At 36.2% G+C, this 8,492-nt stretch overlaps 1 long non-coding RNA gene across 1 annotated transcript; it reads left to right on the plus strand.

The window, feature by feature from the left end:
* Nucleotides 1–2,165: 2,165 nt before the first annotated feature.
* On the plus strand, nucleotides 2,166–4,561 carry LOC113072376 (uncharacterized). Its single transcript, XR_003280288.1, has 4 exons — nucleotides 2,166–2,314; nucleotides 2,973–2,990; nucleotides 3,432–3,526; nucleotides 4,496–4,561. It is a non-coding gene; the product is annotated as an uncharacterized LOC113072376 (long non-coding RNA).
* Nucleotides 4,562–8,492: the final 3,931 nt, after the last annotated feature.

Here is an 8,492-nt window from a genome sequence, read left to right on the forward strand (position 1 = left end):
TGTTTTCGAGGTTTGTGTTTGGATTATTGTATGGTTGAAAGATCAAAACATGGACCATTATAAGATTTCTAACAGTCACTTACTGATTTTTTATCTGTTGGTATTTGATAGAATCCATGATGCCATGTTTCTAAACAAGATGTCTAGGGCCTCCAGCAGAAATATAGGCCCAGAAAAAAACAAATACAGCAGTATATTTCATTGTGCACATGGGTTACTTTTTTCTCTCTGTGTTCACCTAACCCATCTTGAGTGTTTGCTGCTAAAAAAATATCATTTTTTTGGTTTCATCTGATCATAGAAGCCATTCACATTTAAAGTTCCAGTCTTGGCTGATAACTGAATTATGCTTTAATTTGTTTTTGAATGAGCTAGGATAATTTTTCTTGTAACCCTCCCAAACAACATGTGTTGATGTAGGTTCTGTTTGACTTTTTTTAAAAGGTTTTCTGAACCAGAGACTCTGCTATTTGCTGCAGTTCTCCAGCTGTGACCTTTGGCGAGTCTTTAGCTACTCAAACTCTCCTTCTCACCACACATTAGGACGATATAGACAAGTCCTCTTCCAAGCAGTTTTGTAACATTTTATGTTGATTGGAGATTCTTAATTATTGCCCTGATGGTGGAAATGGGAATTTTCACTGCTCTAGCTCTTTTCTTAAAGCCACTTCACCAATTTGTTAAGCTCAATTATCATCACATCAGAAATACATTCTTTGGTTTTTCTCATTGTGATGAATGATTAAGGGAATTTGGGCTTTGTTTTCCCTCCTCTTTATATTTCTGTGAAACAGGTAGCCATAGCCATAGCTGGATAATTTCATGTTTATAATCAAGCTTGAGTGCTCAAAATTGTGAATTTGAATGGGAATATACTTCAGAGATATTTTACTCATAAAAATTTCTAGAGGGGCCAATAATTGTGTCCAATGAGCATTTGAGAAAAAAAATTCATTTCTTATTATCCAATGAAAGGATACATTTTTGTGAATATTTTTTTAAATAAAATATCAAAAGGATTAACAATGAATTTTCACAACCTTCTTTGGTCACTTTTACAAAGGGTGCCAGTATTTTGGGCCACGACTGTACCTGCTTTCATTAGAGTGTTAGAATAAGTTGATGTACTTGCAAAGTTACTTGTAGTCAGTCAAACATATTCTGGGAGAGCATCAGAATTAGAAATTAAGCAGACAGTCTATTAGTACTATAATGAGAGTTAGTTGACATGTAAGTGCAATACTTATATTGTCAATAGAATATTCAAAAGGGACTATGAAAATAAAGTGTTATGACTTTAATTTGACCCATGACCATTCATGAACCATAACAGTTTATATAAATTGATATCCAATCTGTCACAGTTTTCTGTCTTTCTGTCACAGTCTTCTGTGAGTGTTGTGTTTGTTTGGTGCCATGTGCTTTTGTCCTGTCTCTTTTCTGACCCCGCCCCACCTTGTCACCTCAACGTCTTGTAAGTGTTACTGGTTCTCGTGTTTTTTTGCATCTTGGTTTTGTTTTTGCCGTGTTGGCTTTTTTGTTCTTAGACTCCAGAGGGTTAAAGTTAATCTTCCCTGCATTTGGACCCAGACCCTGTTCTTTCTTTGCTGGCCCGTGACACAATCTTGTTTGCAATATAATGCAATTCAAACACTCTCAAACATGTTAAGACATATTTAGGAGGATCAAAACAGTATTGCTTACTTAATTCTGGGCTGGAAACATTGTTTATCAAAACATAAACTTGTTGATCTTTGTGTTGGAAAGTAAAGTGAGTGCATGCAGACAATGCAAGCATTACTGTTTATTGTACAGTCTTATAATTATGTAATATAAATGTCTAATTCCTTTGCTATAATTTAGTCTGTTCTTATATATGTTTTTTTTTAATATATAAAATAATTGATCAGATTGATTGCTGCTTCTTACTTGCATTTTTCATATTTAAAGTACATTCTAGTTAAAAATTTAAAATTACAAATTTCATATTTAAATGTTGATCTCATCCATCAATGATGAATATGCTTAAACTTTTTCTGTGTATGGATTTTGTGAATAAGCACTACAGAATAATACAAGTTAATTTAAAGTATATTATTGTTTATTTTATTTGGATTTGTATTATTATTATGATTATTATTTGTATTTTTTTATTTTTTTTGCCACACCACCCCCCATAATCCCACGCCCAAACATAATGCAACACGGTGACATCGCGCTATTGCGCCATTTTGCGACTACTTGGCGGTCTTTTTTGGATCGGCAGGCATCAGTTTATCAGGCGGCCTGCGGTGCACTTACAGCTCAAACTGTGGTGAGTATATCTGGATATTAGATCATGTATAACGTAAAAGTGTTTATGCCCCCCTATATAATGATATTACTTGTAATACGTATCAAATACATCGAAGTGTTTTAGCTGCAAGACGATGGGTAGAGATAATTAATTAAAAAATGGTAACGTTAACTGTTATATCCCTGAAATAAAAACGCCTGAGTCATTTAAGCCATCTAACTGTTAGCGCTGAAAAACAGTTCAAATAAAGTTTAAACTTGAGACATATGTTTTTAATTATTATATTATTATTATTGTTGTTTCGAATAATTTAACGTTAAGCTTTTCATCATGAAATTTGTTCGATTCAATGCTTTTTTTTCTTCAATTGTGTCATGCGAATTAGTTATACAGGTGTTTATAGTAACTTAATATTCTGCTGTATAAGTTTAATTAATTTTGGATCTCCTTTAGCTGTCAGATTTCTACACACGATGTAAAGAGGCTCCTTTTTTATTTATTTTAAGCAAAAACAGCCTTTTCTTCTACAAGCTCTAGTTTTATATTTGGGGTTCAAGTTTATCACTAAGGTATAGTATTTAATATAGTGTGAATTTAGGGGCTATACTATATGAGGTTATAACTTTTGTTTTGTTTTTGCTTTGTTTTGCATTTATCTCTTTGCCATGTTCTGAAGAAGCCATATTGTTGTAAGGTATGTTTTTTTGTTCATTTATAAAAGAGCTGCTAGAACAATCTGCTTTAATATATTACATTAATTAGATTAAAATATTAATAGATTGAAGGTAGTTAATCTGATTCTTCTGGTTTTCTTGTGTGCTCTTCTGTTATCCTATAATTTTGCACTTTACAGTTGCTAGCAAGGAGAAAATGAATGAAATTAATATTTACAGGCCAAGTTGTTGAAATAGTGTTGGTTTTACATTTTGAAATTGCACAATATCAGTTGTTTTGCAATAAGATAAAAACCTGCCAGTTTGGGTGAGCCTATGACTTTTAATCTAGTACCAACTGGAGGACCTGTATGATATCTGCATTATACTAGATATGATGAACACGTAACAGAAACTATAACACCTGCCTCATAATGTGTCATGTATAATTAATTATTTGGGCATTACTCTTGTATCCACAGGTTGATGAAAAATGAGGTCATGGCCTGTTTCAGTATGAAGTGGGGGAAGGGGAAGCTTGCTTTCACCAAGATCAATCTGTACACTGTTGTCACAGGTAAAACAAAATTAACATATAATACAAATATTAGCATCATATCATTGTGACATTCAGCGTTGTTTAGTTTCTGTTTTAGTTGGTTTAGTGAAAACCAGTAACCTCGTATTGTAGGTACTCATCTGTCACACAGAAATCACACAAACTTCCATATATACACTTCTTATTGATTGGCAGGTCATTCCTGTTGCCAGCCTATCTTTATTGTTCAGAACTCTAACAATTGTTTTTGCATTCTCTAACAATTGTTTTTGCATTTAATGTATTAGACATTAAATGTTAATTTACCTTAAGACACTCTGCAAAAAAATACTGCAATGTGTCTTTGTTGTCATGGTTTTCTTTTGCTAGATTGTCTGCTTAGTGTTTGTCAATTGCATCACAAGCTGAAATATATTTTGATGACTTATAGCTAGGGATGCACGATAATATCGGCACAACATCGGTATCGGCCGATAAAAGCTTAAAATGACAATTATCGGTATCGGCCGATATTAATATTTCTGCCGATGAGCCAAACCGATATTCTCCAAGTGAAATAATTGACCTGTTTTTCAGATGTGAATGTCTGTCTACATTTGTAAAATAATAAATTGATGGTAGAATCAGTACAGAAGAGATACATGGATTTCTCTTCAGTAAAATTAAAGTTTAAATATATCAGTATATATTTGTATATATATCGATATCGGTATCGGCATCGGCCAAAATTATTTAGAAAATATCGGCATATCGAATATCGGCCAAAATCCAATATCGTGCATCCCTACTTATAGCATGTAATTTACATTCATGGCTCTTAAAGCTAGGATAGATTTTTATTTTTTTCTAAGAAACCAAATCAATAGTGTAAGTGGTCTAAATGTATTCTGTGGAAGGCAAATAAATAGTTAATGATTACATTCAGTGATTACTATAGTGCATCATATCCTATACTTACACATTTTCTTATTCAAATATTTCTTACAGAGAGTGTCCAGAAAACATCAAAAGAGACGGGGCAAATACTGCAGCAGTCACTGCCTTTTGTTTAAAATATGCCCCAGCAGAGCCGTCGCAAGGAGGGTGAGAGGCCCTGTGCAAAGTTGATGTGCGAGGCCCTCTACAATTTTGCATGTGTATGTGTGTGTGTGGTGGGGGAGGTTGCTGTAGCAAGGCAAGGCAAGTTTATTTATATAGCAAATTTCGAACAAAATGGTAATTCAAAGTGCTTTACATAAAATGAAGTAAAATAATCATGAAGAACAAAAGTAAAGAAGCAATTTTAAAACTTTGGAAATTATTTAAAAATTGACTTGAATTTAAAACAGTTAGAAATAGAAAATGATCTTACAGTTAATACATAAAATACAGTGCAATCAGGTCGGACATCGCACAGTGCTCATTCAATAAATGCACAGCTAAACAGATGAGTTTTGAGTCTAGATTTAAATGTGACTAGTGTTTTAGCACATCTGATCTCTTCTGGAGGCTGATTCTGGAAGCAATGTATTTTGGTCCTAGGTCTTTGAGTGACTTCTAGACAAGTAGAAGTACTTTAAAATCAATCTTAAATGTAACTGGAAGTTAATGAGGACTGGTGTGATATGCTCAGATGTTCTAGTCAGAATCCTGGCAGCAGTGTTCTGGATGAGCTGCAGCTGTCTAATGGTCTTTTTGGGAAGGCCGGTGTGGAGCCTATTACAATAGTCCACCCTGCTGGTGATAAAGCATGAACAAGTTTCTCCAAGTCTTGGCTGGAAACAAAACATCTAATTCTTGCAATGTTTTTTTAAATGATAGTATGCTGATTTAGTTACTGCTTTGACATGACTACTGAAACTAAGGTCTGTCTCCAGAATCACACCACGTTTCCTGTCTTGATTTTTAGTCGTTAGACCCCTAGAGTCAAAGTATGCATTCACCTTAAAAACTTCATCTTTGTTTCCAAATGCAATGACTTCAGTTTTTTCCTTGTTTAACTGAAGAAAGTTCTGGCACATCCAGCTATTAATTTCATCAATGCATTGGCAGAGGGAGTCAGTGGGGCTGTATTCATTTGGAGATAAGGCTAGGTAAATCTGGGTATCATCAGCATAGCTGTAATAGGCAATTAGGTTCTTTCTCATTATTTTACTTAGAGGAAGCATATACAGGCTAAACAAGAGCGGTGCAAGAATTGAACCTTGTGGGTCTCCACATATCATGGATGTCTACTTAGACTTATGCTCTCCTAGACTCACATAATGATCGCTCCTTTTTAAGTATGACCTGAACCATTTGAGTACCATCCCAGAAAGCCCGACCCAGTTTTCCAGTCTCTCTAGTAGTATGTTATGATCGACAGTGTCAAACACAGCACTGAGATCTAGCAATACCAGCACTGATATATTGCCAGAGTCACAATTTAAGTTAATATCATTTATTATCTTAATGAGTGCTGTCTCTGTGCTGTGATGCGGTCTGAAACCAGATGTTTAAGTGTTTATTCAGCTGATTAAAAACTACCTTTTCTATAATTTTGCCTATAAAAGGAAGATTAGATATTGGTCTATAATTGCTCAAAATGGTGTTATCAAGATTGCTCTTTTTCATTAGGGGCTTAACAACTGCAGTTTTCAGGGAGTTTGGAAAAGTCCCAGAGAGAGATTTACTTCTAAACAGTTAAGCACACTTTTGAAAAAAGATGTGGGAAGTGTGTCAATATAGCAAGTTGATGATTTTAGTTGCTGCACTTAGTTGCTGATGTCAATAACCTGCTTTCAAATGGAGCCGCACTTAATAGACAGAGCCGTAGTTCGCTGACAAGCTACGCAATATCGCGTTCATAACCGCATGAGATTCTTCTGCGATTTTGAACGCAATAATGCACCACTTGTCAGCGAACTACGGCTCTGGTTATTAAGTGCGGCTACATTTGAAAGCATATCCTTCTGACAGAGACAGTTCTAGAGTAAGTGGTAGCAGAGATCAATATATCAAAGAAAATACAGAAGTGATCAGATAGTACTAAGTCCTTAATAACAATGAATGAAATGTTTAGAGCCCTACTGATGATTACATCTAGAGTGTGTCCACCTTTGTGTGGGTCCATGCACATGCTGAATCAAGTCAAAGGTATTTAGAACTGTTATCATTTCTTTTGTAGTTTTGTTTTCTGCATTGTCTATGTGAAAATTAAAATCCCCTGCATTAGCAAAACAGTCAAACTCTGAGGAAATCATTGATAACGTTTCTGTTACCTCAACAAATGCTGAAGAGTATTTTGGAGGCCTGTAAATAATAATAAAAAGAATGTGTTGAGCACCTTTTAGCACAATCCCTAAATATTCAAAAGACAAGTCATGACCAAATTACACTTGTTTGCATTGATAGACATCTTTAAAAAAGCAGCTCCACCTCCACCTCTCCTAACAGTCCTGCAAACACTCATGGAAGTGAAGTTAGGAAGGACTGCTTCATTGAGGACTGTTGAACTGCAGCTGTCCTCTAGCCATGTTTCATTTAGAAACATAAAATCCTAATTGTTTGTGGTTATAAAGTCATTGATTACAAAATGATTAAATTTTTTAGTGAGCAAATGTTTAAAGATGCTAACTTGATGGCAGTGCTTTATGTCATTACATCAGTTTTAGTTTGATGCATATTAGATGAGTTTGCCCTTCGGCTTAAGATGGCCTTAAACTTTCTGTCACATGATAAAAGTGAAATCGAGAAAGCTACAGGCACACTGGGTTCCCACTTGTTCTTTAAACATTTGTGAATGTTGCGGTTATTATAGCAGGGACCCGACACATATCACTGAGAGCTTCTATCAGTTGTTTTTGGTTCACCTTCAGCAGATTGAGGGTTTGGGGCCTGCTGTTGCTGCAGCGGTCTGAGAGCTCTCACAGGAGCAGGGCCCCCAGGCTTTGATGTTTTGGGACCCTGCTGTTTTCTTGTTGACATTTGCGGGCTTGCAGCGAATGAGTGAGAGAGTTTAGTCCAAGCATACACCAATTCTACAATTTTCAGTGAAAAGCACAGAAGTGGAGATGCTGGAGAGAGGAATAATGTGTCTGGTGAGATGGGTTGTGTCTCTGGTGTTTCTTGTGGCTGTGATATGTTGTCTTGGCTTCCCCGGCTGTCTTCAAGAAAGTCATCCTTGAGTGCTGAGTCTTGTATCTGTTTTGATACATCACAGTCTGTCTGTGAGGAGCTCTGAGGGCAGGTCTCTTCCGGGATGGTGTCCATCAGCAGTGCTTTTTGTGGCTGCATGGTGTTATCAGTTGGGAGTGGTCCACTGATGAACGACTGAACTTGGAGTCTTCAAAGTGTTTGAAAGAGTTCACTGAAGTCCTTCTTAAGGATGTTTGACTGCTTTTTGAGAGTATCATTCTTCCCCACATGGATTGATAATTAGATTTGTAGTCTTGTGCTTCATTTTCTGAAGTTCCTTGTTCACATAAGAGACCGTTGTTTGAGGAAGGCAGCATGTTATTGTAGTCCTGCTACGGATGTTTCTGATAATAGAGTCACCCACTATCAGAGTCCTAGGCTCGGCTACGCTCTGAGCTGAATTTCACTGTCTGTTAGTAACGGTGTTAGCTGCTAATCACATTTGGGGATTCCTCACCCGCATTCATTAATTCTTCAAATCTGTTTTCAAGATGTATAGTGGGAGGTAGAATACTGGTATTTACAAGCCTTGTCATAGTTGAATCTGGGGTAGAGAAAGCTACGGCAGCAATACGAGAAACTCATGACAATCTGATGTCTTGTTTTTTGTGCCATCGATTAGTGTGATGATCCGTTTCGGCTTGTTCCTCTACACTTGGTACAAACTGTTGAGATTCAGAAGATTCATGGGACTCACCGGCTGTATGCTGAGAGGGTCCATGACGACAGTCTGCTGAGTGTTTCGCCTGTTTTGGAAGTCCAGCAAGTAACTTTGTTTCAAGAATCACAATTCTTTGTAGAAGTTTGCAGCAGTTCATGCAACAAGTAG

Source organism: Carassius auratus, unplaced genomic scaffold (assembly GCF_003368295.1).
Source record: "Carassius auratus strain Wakin unplaced genomic scaffold, ASM336829v1 scaf_tig00009053, whole genome shotgun sequence".
NCBI classification, from domain to species: domain Eukaryota; kingdom Metazoa; phylum Chordata; class Actinopteri; order Cypriniformes; family Cyprinidae; genus Carassius; species Carassius auratus.